The 14,875-nt window shown below is 47.5% G+C and overlaps 1 long non-coding RNA gene across 1 annotated transcript; it reads right to left on the bottom strand.

Moving 5' to 3' along the window:
- Nucleotides 1–12,411: 12,411 nt before the first annotated feature.
- On the bottom strand, nt 12,412–12,828 carry LOC143111388 (uncharacterized). Its single transcript, XR_012984528.1, has 2 exons — nt 12,756–12,828; nt 12,412–12,499 (listed from the first exon to the last, which is right to left on the bottom strand). It is a non-coding gene; the product is annotated as an uncharacterized LOC143111388 (long non-coding RNA).
- Between the last annotated feature and the right edge of the window lie 2,047 nt (nt 12,829–14,875).

Below are 14,875 nucleotides of genomic sequence, written 5' to 3'. Positions count from 1 at the left end.
CAGATTTTAATTTGATAAAGTCTATGAGAGATTATATATTATGACGGCCAAGTATTCGTATAAAAATACTTGCTTGATTTCAACATCATGAAGTACTGGGGACAGAGGACAGTTGGAAGGTTTGAAGTTGGAAGTCTTACAACAGCTTCATTCTGACAACTGGTCATTATGCACCTGTCCTAAAACTCCATGTCTGAGTCCAACATTATCCTTCTACAACAAACAAACAATCAATAAACACACACCATATAACACAATATCATGAACTCAATCCTAAACTCCACTGTGTGGACATCATGAACTCAATCCTAAACTCCACTGTCTGGACACAATATCATGAACTCAATCCTAAACTCCACTGTGTGGACAACGCACTGCATCTCAGATACGATGTGATGACGTTGAATGCAACATGATAGCATGATTGTGTTGAAAACAACATGATAGCATGATTGTGTTGAAAACAACATGATAGCATGATTGTGTTGAAAACAACATGATAGCGTGATTGTGTGGAGCTCGCTCTGCAGATTCCGGTGTGATCTCTCCTCTACAGGATGCTGTGGTGACCCTGCAGGCTCATGTGCTTTTGGTTATTTGTGGTCTGCAACAAACAAAAGAGACAGGTGTGGTGTATAAAGATCACGCACACACACACACACAGACATACACACACACACACAAACACACACACACACACACATACACACACACACACAAATTTTTAAAGATACATATAAAGTGAAGCTTTCATTGCATGCTCCTCTGAAATTATCATGTCAGATATGTATTACATTTTGATTTAACCTGTGAAAAAGAACGGGGGTATACACTACAAAGCGAGATTAGTGGTATTTTGAGCAAAAAGCCCAAAGTGACTTTTGTTTTTACTTTCTTTTAAAATGTGAACCTTGTTGTGTGAAACTGGTCATTTGTTTGCTTTAAACAAAATGGCACAACAAGGCAATAGGCAATAGCAACAAACTTGTGCCTCTGCTGGCACATTTTGGTCAGCATACTTTGTTACATTTCTGGTATAATGTTGGTTTCATCTTAATTGTATGTTGCTTTGGACAAAAGCGTCTGCTAAATACCATATCCATGATAGGAAAGAGTACTGGGCTGGTAACTAATTGTATGACCCCAACCCAGGGGTCTCCAACCTCTTTTCCTCCCAGAGCTACTTTGACAAAATGGACATGGCCGAGATCTTGAAGACCCCTGCCCCAACCACTTCCTGTTCCCGTTTCTACAGAAAAACCATGAAACCTGTAGATATTTCCCTCCACACCAGGAAATTACAATCAATCACTATTAAATTAATTATTTAAAAATATATCTCTAATCTGGTGTACTACTATTGTTATCTCTATTACTACTACCACTGTTATTATCATTATTATTACGGTATTATTATTATTATAATTATTGTTATTATTATTAATGTTATTATTGTAATTAATTATTAATAAGTATGAAATAAACCTCTTCCGAGCAGGAACAGTATATTGACCATTAAATAAACAAATAAAATAATATGCAACCAGCAGAATGTGATATGGATCTGAGTGTGTGTAGATGTCTTCACTCACAGTAGGGCAGCAGAAGATGACCACAGCGGACAGTAGAACACTCAGAAGGGGCGCAATAACCAGCGCAATAAGCCCTGGGAGCTCCATCCCAATGACTATCCAGCAATCCTCGTTAGCTGGCTCATCTGGCGCTAATCAACAACATATAATTAAATAATTAAATTAAACATGTGCCTGAGCAACGACAACTACCAGAAATTTACTTAGTACAAAACTCTCTCACTCTCACTTTCATTCTCACTCTCACTCACTCTCTCTCACACACACTCACTTCTTGAATTTCCCCTTGGGGATCTATCTATCTATCTATCTATTTATCTATCTATCTATCTATCTATCTATCTATCTATCTATCTATCTATCTATCTATCTCACACACACACACACAGTGAATGATGGATAGGAGCCCCACTAACTGGACAGAGTGACTTCAGAGGAATTTCCAATCTGGACCATGTTTCCTAAGCGCTTAGCACAGTAATAGAGCCCCGTGTCTTCTGAAGTGACGTTATCGATCCTCAGCTCCATCCGCTTCTGACCGCTATGATACGCAGGCACCAGACGGGGGCCAAACTGGGGAGTGGGGGTGAGGCTGACTTTATCCGTCCGGACGTTGGTCAGCATAGCCAGAGACAGAGTATTATTTGGGCGCAGAATAAACCACATGACCTCAAACTCCACCTCGATTTCACAAGACAGGGTCACCGTGTCTCCCAGCTTCAGGGCTCTGACCACGCTGTTGCTTTCTACCGACCACAGCAACATGGCATCTGTTAAGAGAGACGTGGACAAAGGAAGCCCCTTGACTCATGGAGAAACACCTCAGTACATCTGAAGCCATCCTTACACCAGAAGACTTTGACCAGATTTGGGAAAGATTCTTGAAGTATTGTAGTCTTTTGAGTATTGTAGTCTTGTAGTCTTTGAGTAGTCTTTGTAGTATTGTAGTCTTTGAGTAGTCTTTGTAGTATTGTAGTCTTTTGAGTAGTCTTTGTAGTCTCTTGAGTATTGTAGTCTTTTGACTCCAATCTTTCAAGAATCTTTCCCAAATCTTGTCAAAGTCTTCTGATGTATGGATAGCATAACATGCCCTTACTGTACCATAGACTTGCCTCTTCCCTCCTCTACCTCCTTCTTCTTCCACCACTAACTCCTTCAGCTACACTTGGACTAATTAAACCTCTGCACTAGCACCCTCTGGCATAGCATTTATTTTATTATTATTTGTATTGTTATATTTTGTAAGTCGCTTTGGACAAAAGTGTCTGATTAATGTCAAATGTATTTACTATCACTGAGAAGAAAACAATGTTCTCAACAATAAAGACAAACGTCGTTCAAATTATGCTTTTCATATAAAAACATTTTCATAACAGTAATGAAATAGCTACTTAATACATGCTACTGTAATATTAACCCTTCAGCAGGGGAGTTTTGAAAAGTCTAACAGAAGATTCTGTTCCGCAACAATGTAAGGTTCTTAAATTCCATGTTATGGCTCTGGTTCTATCTATAAGGCTCTGGTTGAATTCAATGAACCCAGATATTCTTTAGAACGTTTAATTTCCAGCCTCCCCATCACACCGGTGTGAGACCCCTTGGTCCTTTGTATTAATTTTGGTTGAAAAGGCAAACACTTACAATAGAAGCTGATGACAAGCGGTGAATTCCTCTTCATTTCCATTTGAACCGCTGACAGCACAGAGCATGCTCTGAAGTGTGATCATACCTTTAGACCAGACCACCACAGGAAATGGCCATGGGTATGGGGGAGTAGAAAGGCCAGGCAAGTTTTTTTTCATTTCACTCATCATTTCCTACACAGGGGCAATTCAATGTGCTTTGCATTAACAAAAGCAAAGAAAATAGAAAATAAAATCAATAGAAAGGCAAAGTACATAAAATATAATAATCAAATGACATATGACACTAATTAGAATAATTAAAAGATCTCTCATCTTCCATACTGCCCCCAAACACAAACACACACACACACACGGGTAAACACTTGTTTTTCACTTTTGCACTTCAGCATTTGCAGCTTGATTGGTTCTCATCCATTGTAATTGACTTTGAATCATTGTAAATCTTGGTAAAAAAAAACAGTGGTGTAGTTACATTGTCTTTGAGGATTTTTGGCTTGCCTTGGTTAGATGCAGAGTCGGCGCCAGAGCAGATCTACTGGAGGGGCATTGGGTCATCGGTGGGGGGGCACTGCCGTTTGAGAAATATTTTATGTTTTTCTTAATTAGGCCTATTATTTCTTTAGCGAATTTCGTTTTTTTATTGTTCATTTTCATGTTAATTACACATACTGTTGATAATAAAAAAGTATAAAGGGGTGGGGTAGCATAAAGTTTGTCTCTACTCCAGCGAGGAAGGAGGATCACTCAGATGACACAAGGGCTGTCGTAGAGGCTAAACGCAAATAAATGCAGTTTACTCACCTCTGACATGTCAGAAATAGTTTATCCACCTAAACAGTTTGAGAACTTTACGATGTCAAAATGTAACAACGCCATGGTACATGGATGCTACTTTTGAGTCCGCTCTCCACCACGTAGCAGATCTGACTTTACTCCACTTAAACGCACCTTCCGCGCGCAGGCGAGAGGTTTGTCATTGTAAATAGAGTGGCAGATTCCAGCTGGCTTGTCATTGTGTAGCCAAAAGCATCAATCTAGCGGCAACTGGTTTTCAACCAAGAACCCAACTACATCTAGTGATGACACATAATACTGATTGTTCCTTAGTTGACTTGCATTGACAAGGGTTGCATTCCCTGTATTGCAACGCATCTCCCTCTCCTTCCACATTGCATTACAAGACATGTGGTCCCTCCGAAGTTTCATGTTTATAAAATCCACGCTCTTTGGTCATGGCGTGTTTACAGTTACGATAGCCCACACTCGCGAAGGCATCCAATGTTCCACATTGTCCGAGTCTGCTGCTGTAAGAGGTTGACGAAGAGGTCGAGGCCTAAGCCATTTTCGTAAATCAATTTTTTGTCGATAATATTATAGGCTAACTGCCTATGAGGACAGACAAACTGTTCTATTTTTATTTATTCAACCAACAACTTGAAATGCAATGGATTCTGCGCGCTGCAGTTCAACGTTTAGATACAAATTCAAATGTAAAACGTTTAGCTACTCGGCGACCAATGAGGATTGACCAAGCAACCTGCTATGCACAACTAAAATGATGCGTTCTCCCCTTCATTTAATTTGAATTAATTTAAGTTACAGTTTGCACATTTAATATTAAAATAATGACTAAAAATGATTTTTTTTTTGCCACGCCATGGCCTCTGGTAGGAGGGGCATCAATGACCGCTAGGGGGGGCACGGCCTACGAAGGCCCCACCATAGCGCCGGCACTGGTTAGATGGTCACTCCAGATCCTTCCCTGTTTTGCATGGAGGGATGCTCTACCCCTTAGCCAGTAGCATAAATAATAGTTCTCTTTGGGTTTTTGTTAATTTTGGCCAACATTCATAGAGTAGGCTTATGAAGTGGTGCTGAATGTTGTTTGCTGTCGGCTATTCCACGTGACAGAACAACTCTAAATCTGTAGGGATGTCACACATGAAACTATGCTGCAGAAACACAAAAAAATGACTTTGGTATGAGTAGGCTATGTATGTATGTAGTGCACGATGCAAATAATGTAAAGGAATCTAGTAGCAGTCTTAGTGACCCTGCATGATCTCTAGTTGTTGCAAAATCATAGTCTGTGACTCAACAGCTCTATCACTTGTCTTTAGATGTGAGAGGGTCTGAGACTGTAGTCTTTCAAAAATCTTTTCCAAATCTTTGCAAAGTCTTTCAGTGTAAGGAGGGCAAATATCTAGCCCCAGAGGTCAGATCTGAAGTGCCTCCATGTCTGAAAATAAACTTTAAAGGTGTAGAAACACTGAACAAAATGTCATGCTTTAGTCATAAAATGCACAATAGCCTCTCATTATGAGCTTAACTGATAATCTCCACTATATCCTCTATATCCACTGTCTAACCACTATACAATCACCTTCGAATCTTTGATGATGAATGATCCTTGGTAAACCATGATGCCTTTTTTTCAGTTCCTTATTAGACAAAGTGAAAAGGAGACAGAGTGTAGGGCAACACTTTCCACTGTGCACAGGCCGCGGCGGAGAGGAGAGAGGGGTAAGTTGTTCACTTTCAATTCATGAAATATCGAGATTAAAGTCAATATGATGTGTCAATTTTATAGGGCCATATAATTCTTCACGGGCTTTCTTTGCCACCATTTTATTGGATCTTAGATTATTTGTTCCAGTATGAATTATGATTTCATACTGGATCATTCTATGATTTTGTGGATATTAGAGTGGATGGACAGAGTAGGCCTATTTCAAGAGTAGATTCCAGGGTGGAGCACCAGAATTTTAGCAGTTGAGGGTGCACAGTGGATGCTGTCAGTGTTGGGATGACTGGAGGAGGGTGGAAATGTGGCAGGTGTGGGCATGGCTGTAAGCATTGGTTTCTGTAGTCGGTGTGGGCATGGCTGTGGAGGTAGACTGGGGCAGAAGTGTGGAAGGTAACACCAGCTTTGCTGAAGGGTTACATGCTGCTATTCCGACATTCCGCTACTTAGACATTGGCGTCTAATTGTCGAAGTGGCGGCATTAACATTAATTTTCAGGCGTCCCAGATAGCAAACATACACTGGGACGGAACTGGGCCACACCTACCACAACGTCCGGCACGGATCTGCATAATGGACCTGATCCCATCGGTCTAAAATTGGTCTGGATCCGTTTGACGGATCTGGTACCAATAAGGGCTAAGACTGGCCCAGTTCCGTATGGTAGTCTGTGTTACTGACGTGTTCCAGATCTGCTTATCATATGCAATACGGGTCCGCTTATTGTGTGTGGTAGCCTACGGACCCGTTTATCAGACATCAGCCGGCTTTATGTGACATGTGAAATGTGATTGGTAATTAGGCCTAATTATCCTGAAAAATCTGTTTGCTACACATGCTAACAGGTTCGTTATAGGTTCACCCAGGCTAAAGTTCGTAACGTTTTCCCAACAGCTCAACTGATAAACATAAGCTAGGCTACAAACACAAGAGGGGGGTAAAAACAACTTTACACATAAGTGTCTAATTATTGTAATGATCTGAGCCTAGCTGTCATCACTGTACTCCCATAATGCTGTGCGTGTGTGTGTGTGTAATGTTGATGTTGGTTTAGTACGAGTAATGGCGTTTACCTTATCATGTATGTGTTAGCTGGTATAGTCTTTCTTTATGTTGTACCTCATGTGTTTACCCCGTGTATTGTATGTGACTACCCTGTTTGTGTATTGTGCTTGTTTAATTGACCTCCCTTGTGTTGCTTGTTTAATGACGTTCGTGTGTTTTGGTGCATAACCAATAAAACCTTTCTAAGACAACTTCGCAGTTTGTTACATTGGTGTCAGAAGTGGGATGACGACCCCTACTGGACGGGAGGAGAAAGCTGCAACTGATTACCTGACGATGATGAGTTTCCTGCCAAGACGGCTCTTCGACAGCACGCTCGCCCATGGCCACCTGCTGAGCCCAGCAGACGGAGCCAGCCTGCAGCGTGACCATGATGAAGAGACCCGCCCCCGGCCACAGGAGGAAACGAACCGGGCTGATGGCAGCATCCCGCCACTTGAACCCGCTCCACACGGGAGCGATGGAAACCGGCCGGTCCTCGGTGTGACGGCGGCGGTAGAAGGGCGCCCCAGCGTAAAGTTGCCCCACTACAATGGCGAAAGGCCGCTGGCGACATACCTGGTACAGGTCCGGCTGGCAGCCGAGCTGAATGGCTGGTCGGCGGAGAGAACGGGCGTACAGGTGGCGTTGGCCCTGGAGGGGGAAGCGCTACAAGTATTAGAAGATCTGCCACCGGCGGAGCAAGTAAGCTGGACCGCAATCGAAGCAGCTCTGCAACGACGATTCGGCCAGAGAATCTTCATCAGCGATGCCAGAGAACAACTCGCTTCCAGACGGCGACACAAGGACGAGAGACTGGGCAAGTTCGCGGCTGACCTGCAGCTGTATGCCCGGCGGGGCTACCCAACGTACAGCCAGGGTCTACATGAAGAGATGGCACTGGAAGCGTTCGTGCGAGGCATCCACCCAGAGCGGCTAAAAGAACACCTTCGCCTGAGCGCCCCCAGCTCGCTGTCCGTGGCGCTCGCGGAAGCCGAACGGGTGGAAAACATCTTCCGCACAACAGAGTCGCGGCATTGCGTACGCCAGACATCGATGGAGGTGACGCGGCAGACCACGGCACAGCCACCACAACGGCGCCCACGCGAGTGGAAGAGGCCGGCCAGCGGAGACGGATGCCACCGGTGTGGCGAGCCGGGACACATCGCGTGGTACTGCCCAGCCCCGGCACCCCTCACGCTCGCACCCCAGTTACTAGAAGAAGGTGGCACGGCGGGAGGGGCTATGGATTGCATACGGCTGGGCCGGCTCGGCCAAACCAGAGGACTGTATGTGGACTGCACGCTAGATGGGACTCGGTGTCGCGCCTTGATCGATACCGGCTCCACCATCTCGCTTGTGCGCCCCGGTCTCTTACCCGGCACGCTGGTAGCCAGACCCAGAGGCTGGAAAAAGACGCGCATCACAACAGTTACCGGAGAGCGAGCGGAACTGTATGGACAAAAAGTGGTGTGTGTGTGCATCAACGGTGAGACGGCGAGCCGCCGGCTTTGGTTGGCTAGCATTCAGGATGATTGCATTCTCGGCCTGGACGTGCTAGAGAAATGGGGGGCTGTGGTGGACATTTCCCGGTTCACACTACACTTAGGGACGAGCAGCGTAGTGTTGCACACGGCGGGGAAAACAGAGCATGAAGTGCGGAGAGCTGGCGCGACGAAGGACTCTCCAACTCGCTCCACACAAGCCCGCAGGAAGCAAACTCGCAAAGAGTGCTCGCCATCCAAGACTCCGCCCCTCCCCACACAAGCCCGCGAAACTCAAGCCCGCGGAAACAACAGGTCTCATCCAGGTCCGCTTGCTGAGTCTCCGCCCCTCCCCACACAAGCCCGCGAAACTCAAGCCCGCGAAAACAACAGGTCTCGTCCAGGTCCGCTTGCTGAGTTCGCCACTGCTCAGCTCACGCCCACTAGAGAGGAGCCAGGAGCGCGGGTTGAGCAATCACCACTCTCCACTCAGAGAGCGCGGCCCTCTGTAGAGACAAGGCAAGCCGTAAATGAACTCTGCACTCGTAGCTGTGAGGGGCTGAGTGAAGCACAGGGTAGCCAGGTGCGGAGACTACTAGCAGCGTACACCGACATCTTCGCTGCAAGAGATGAGGACTGCACCCGAACGAGCCTGGTCCAACACGATATCGACACCGGAAATGCTCGGCCCATCCGACTTCAGCCTCATCGCTTACCGTTCGCCAAACGACAAGCAGCTGAAGAAAAGATCAAGGAAATGGCCGCGGCAGGAGTGATAGAGCCAAGCAGTAGTCCCTGGGCTGCGCCGGCTGTACTCGTCCGGAAGAAGGACGGCTCGTGGCGGTTCTGTGTTGACTACAGGCGCCTCAACCAGGTAACCCGGAAAGACTCCTACCCGCTCCCCCGCATTGACGATGCGCTGGACAGCATTGCCGGCTCCTGCTGGTTTAGCTCGCTGGACTTACGCAGATTGAACTAGCCCCGGAAGCTCGGCCGAAGACAGCGTTTACCATCGGGCAAGGGCTGTGGCAGTTCCGGGTACTTCCGTTCGGCCTATGCAACGGGCCAGCGAACTTTGAGCGGCTGATGGAGCGTGTCCTGGCGGGCATTCCACGTACATGCTGCGTGGTTTACCTGGACGACATCCTGTGTCATGCAACAGACTTCACCGGTGCCATAGGACATCTTGAAAAGGTGTTCGACGCCATACGGGGTGCTGGGCTCAAACTGCACCCGAAAAAGTGCCACCTGTTCCGGAGGCAAACCGGATTCCTGGGCCATGTCGTGGGGGCCACCGGAGTGGCCACCGACCCAGCTAAGGTGGAGACGGTGAGACGTTGGCCTGTTCCGCGCGATGGTGCTGAGCTGCGGAGCTTCCTGGGCCTGGCATCATATTACCGGCGTTTCATCCGGGACTTTGCTACAGTCGCCAGCCCGCTGCATCGTTTGACGCACAAAGGCCAGCTCTTCGACGCGAGAGTGCGACGCGGCATTCCGGCGGCTGCGGAGGGCGCTATGTGAGGCCCCAGTGCTCGCTTTCCCTGACCCTCAACTGCCGTTCATCCTGGACACCGACGCCAGCGACGTGGGCGTCGGCGCCGTCCTCTCTCAAGCAGGCGAGCAGGGCGAGCAGGTGGTCGCATACTTCAGCCGCTCACTGGAAGAACAGAAGAACTACTGCGTGACCCGCAGAGAACTGTTGGCTGTGGTGGTGGCAGTGCGCCATTTCCGAACCTACCTCTACGGCAAACGGTTCCTGCTGAGAACGGACCATGCATCGCTCACCTGGCTGCTGAACTTCAAAGAACCAGAGGGCCAGCTGGCTCGCTGGCTGGAGGCGCTCCAGGATTACGACATGGAGATTCGACACCGGGCGGGTCGCCTTCACGGCAACGCGGACGCCCTGTCCAGGCGTCCGTGTGCAGCAGACCAGTGCCAGCACTGCCACCGGAGGGAGGAGAGGAGCCTGGCCGCGGCTCAACCGGAGCCCGCTCGTCGGCTACAGGCTGCATCACCGCTGGCAGAGAGAGAGAGAGTCGCTGTTTTCAACGCTCACCAGCGTCGCGCCAACGAGAGGGTCAACGCTCGCCAACAGCACGCCAGCGAGAGACTCAACGCTCGCCAGCGGCGCGCCATCAAGAGAGCCACCGCTCGCCAGCTTCACGCCAGCGAGAGAGACAACGCACCGCAGCCCAACGCCACAACACAGCACTGCAGAGCGGCAGCTGAGGCCATGGACGCGCAGTCGCCGGTGGACGTGATGTCGAGGGAGGAGATCCGGAAGGCGCAATCGGAGGACGCCACGCTTGGCCGAGTGTGGTCATGGATCGAAGCCAGTCAGCGACCGCCATGGACTGACGTATCAGCACTCGATCCAGAGACAAAAGCGATTTATTCACAGTGGCCGGGAATAGTAGCACGTCAAGGACTCTTGTATAGACACTGGCGAGCCCCCGATCGACAATCTGACATTTTCCAGTTGCTGGTTCCTGCTGGATTACGAGCCCGTGTACTGGAACAGGTACATGGGGCTGTGGGGGCGGCTCATTTCGGCATCGCAAAAACTCTTCGTCGGCTGAGAAGCCACTTCTATTGGCCGGGATGCAGGCTTGACGTTGAACTGCATGTTCACTGCTGTGACGCCTGCACAGCGAAGAAGGGCCCCACGCGACGCTCGCACGCTCCGCTGCAGCAATACGCAGTCGGGGCTCCCATGGAGCGGGTAGCCGTCGATATCATGGGCCCACTGCCAGTCACAGAGCGGGGAAATCGCTACGTGCTCGTAGCTATGGACTATTTCACTAAGTGGCCGGAGGCGTATGCAGTGCCAGATCAGAGCGCCCACACGACAGCGGACAGACTGGTCACCGAGATGTTCTGCCGGTTCGGGGCACCGGAAGAGCTCCACAGCGACCAAGGGAGGAATTTCGAGGCGGAGGTGTTTGCTGAGGTTTGCCAGCGCATGGGCATCCGGAAAACGAGAACGACACCTCTGCATCCACAAAGCGACGGGCTGGTCGAACGGTTTAACCGGACGCTAGCAGTGCAGCTGGCCATATTGGCCGACCGCCGACAAAAGGACTGGGACTTACACTTGCCCCTGGTGCTATATGCATATCGCACAGCGGTGCAAGAGTCAACGAAATGCACACCGGCAGCTCTGATGTTCGGGCGAGAGCTACGCACGCCGGTGGACTTGGTGTTCGGTTCGCCTCCGGAAGCGGAGATTGGAGGTAAGCCAGGGCTGGAATACTACAAGCAGTTACGCGACTTAGAGACTCAAAGGAGTACATGAGTTGGCCCGGCAGGCTATGAGTGAAGCTGGAATACGTCAAAAGCGAGCTTACGATACGCGCTGTCGCGGCCAGGAGTTCCAGACCGGCGATAAAGTGTGGGTGTACTGCCCGGAGAGAAAGAAAGGCATTTCCCCGAAACTCACTAGCCAGTGGGTCGGGCCGTGCGATGTCTTAGAGAAGCTGTCTGATGTGGTCTATCGTGTAAGACTGATTAAGCGTCGGAGAGTTGTGGCTCTCCACCGTGATCGACTGGCCCCGTATCGACCCCTGGCCTCAGCTGAGGGTCGTGGAGACTTTGACACTGACTCTGTGGAACTTGGTGACAATGGAGCTGTGGCTCTAACACCGATCACCGTGCAGCCTTCACCGGAAGTCACCGCCGCGACAGCGGGGCGCCCACAACGCCAGCGTCGCGTCCCAGCCAGGCTCATGGACTGACGTAGGGTAAGACTTGAGTCAAGGGGACATGGACTAAGTCTCGGGGGGGCTGTGTAATGATCTGAGCCTAGCTGTCATCACTGTACTCCCATAATGCTGTGCGTGTGTGTGTGTGTAATGTTGATGTTGGTTTAGTACGAGTAATGGCGTTTACCTTATCATGTATGTGTTAGCTGGTATAGTCTTTCTTTATGTTGTACCTCATGTGTTTACCCCGTGTATTGTATGTGACTACCCTGTTTGTGTATTGTGCTTGTTTAATTGACCTCCCTTGTGTTGCTTGTTTAATGACGTTCGTGTGTTTTGGTGCATAACCAATAAAACCTTTCTAAGACAACTTCGCAGTTTGTTACATTATTGTTTTATTCAACAACCTGGCTGTACAAGTGCAATCCCAGACAAAGTTTAAGTCGTGTTAATTCCACTGTTCCCATCGATATTCAGGCTGTCTTCCTCAGTCATCTCCATGGTCAATCTGAAACAACACAAAATAAACATTAGCCATTTATTCCTTTTTGAAAATAGGTAGTCACAATTACACTCGTTTTTTATCATCAGTGATCCTGTTAGCATCAATGTTTTTTCCAAAATAGTTATTGTGATGGCTGTTTTGCTTAAGCTAAGGTAGTAGGCTAGCCCTTGCTGGAAAATAATAGTATAACCTTTTATCAATCGCTCGGTTGCTTGTTGTTGTCTCTGAATAAAACAGAGATAAAAAGCAGATAACCTACCTTGAAAAGTTGGGCTGTCCTAGTCCAACCCCAGGCTGGCAAATCATGTCAAAAGATTGATAGTGAGCAAACCAGAGAGGGTTAAATCAAGGATCTTTGAGCAAACCAAAGATCCTTGATTAACGTTCCTGCTTGGACTTCTGCATGCGTGGAAAGAATATGGGGTTGTCTCATAGCACTGTTAGATCTGACACAAACAACAATTGACTATTTTTACCACTGCTAGGTAATAATAAAAAATAATGAAACGAACATATGATCAATATTGAGCCAACTATATCTTCTTTTCCAGCCTTACTGTAGAAATGAAGTGGCCATGGGCACATAGTGCACCCCCATGGTTTCTAAATTTGTGCCATTCCAAAATACCTTTTTTTTCTTTAGCAGCCAGTTGACAATGAAGTAGGGCCTAGGGAAAGGACAGTCAATTTAGCAGAATCAGCACCTTAATTAATATCATTACCACCTGGGTCTGCTGTGAAAAAATGGTCCTTCGGCTCATATCCGTATCACAGGTTTGGGCCAAATCAGTGTTTTGTATTTTAAACGCATCTCCTGACTTCCAGTTGAGTTGCGGAAATCGGACCTGGGACAAATCTGTAAACCGGTGATAAAACAGCATTACTAGCAGAGCTGAAACCTGTATCAGGAGCAGACCTGGCCCACAGTCAGATACCGTATGTCCGCTACAGGCGGATCTAAAGGCTTTTATGCGGATCCGGCCCAAAGGAAATTGCTATCTGGGTAAAGTAACTAAGTTACTTTTTAAAGGAGTAATCAGTAATCAGATTACTTTTTCAAGGTAACTGTGGCAACACTGGCATCTTGCAGATGTGCACTCAATCGCGCATCCATGCAGGCAAAACGTGATCAAATGTGGTGACGTTTACAATACGTGATAGCCTACAGTTAATGTGAATCGCGGACAATAACCAAAGAAAGGAATTTGCACCTCCATTCACCAATTAAAGGCTGCAGTAGGCCTAGTGTTTCTACATGTTGGCACAAAACGTCATTTCTGTCAGAAGCCAGTCTATAATGCATACAGGGGTAAGACGAGGTGAGTCAGACAGAAGAGGGGCCTGTCTTAGTAGCCTATTCCTGAATCCTGTCCCTTTCAAACTATGTTAAAATTGTGTGATTAGCCGCCAGCATAATAAAATCTAAATTAAAAGACAAAATCTTATTAGGCTCCAAACCTATGAGTCTAAGCCTTAGTTTAAAAAAATCTTCAGGTGTAAGTAATATGTCAAAGAACCACATTCTGTGTAATATAGAGTCACAGGTCCAGGGATGGACCAGTGAAGTTGCTTCTTCTCCACCCTTCTCTTTTCACCAAACTCACGGGGGGGGGGGGGTCCATCTGTGTCCGTCAAAAGTTTGGATTTGTGATTTTTAATAATATTTTTGCATGGTAGGAAATGTATTGAAATTCTGTTTGGGGGTCCCTCAGACCACACCACAGATTTGGTCCCCCCCAATGTTGACATCATGACTACGGCCTTGATTGACGGCCATTAATTAATTACCTAATATAGGTGGCCTGCACGCACAGAGTTTGTTTGATGCAGGGAGTTTCCGACCGTTTTCCCCTGAGAGCTTAGAGAATAAAATGAGGAGAGCTACCTGTGTTTTACATATGTGTAACATTTATTCACATGGGGGGGGGGGGGGGGGCATCTGTGTCCGTCAAAAGTTTGGAATAACCTAATTGACTGACCTAACGACTTGTTTGTGATTTTTAATAATATTTTTGCATGGTAGGAAATGTATTGAAATTCTGTTTGGGGGTCCCTCAGACCACACCACAGATTTGGTCCCCCCCAATGTTGACATCATGACTACGGCCTTGATTGACGGCCATTAATGAATTACCTAATATAGGTGGCCTGCACGCACAGAGTTTGTTTGATGCAGGGAGTTTCCGACCGTTTTCCCCTGAGAGCTTAGAGAATAAAATGAGGAGAGCTACCTGTGTTTTACATATGTGTAACATTTATTCACATGGTGTGGACAAGCGAAGCGTTTATGGCCTATATCCCCACATTCAAAACACTTCAAACTCTCCGTAGTAGCAAAAAGCATGTAGGTGCTCCCCATATACGATACACGAAACGACA

Source organism: Alosa pseudoharengus, unplaced genomic scaffold (assembly GCF_046254945.1).
Source record: "Alosa pseudoharengus isolate Yale_2024_CS ecotype anadromous, Long Island Sound unplaced genomic scaffold, YU_APseudo_1.1 YU_APseudo_1.1_scf_8, whole genome shotgun sequence".
Classification (NCBI taxonomy): domain Eukaryota; kingdom Metazoa; phylum Chordata; class Actinopteri; order Clupeiformes; family Clupeidae; genus Alosa; species Alosa pseudoharengus.
Note: the sequence above shows the minus strand (reverse complement) of the source record. Positions and strands in the feature narration are given on the sequence as shown.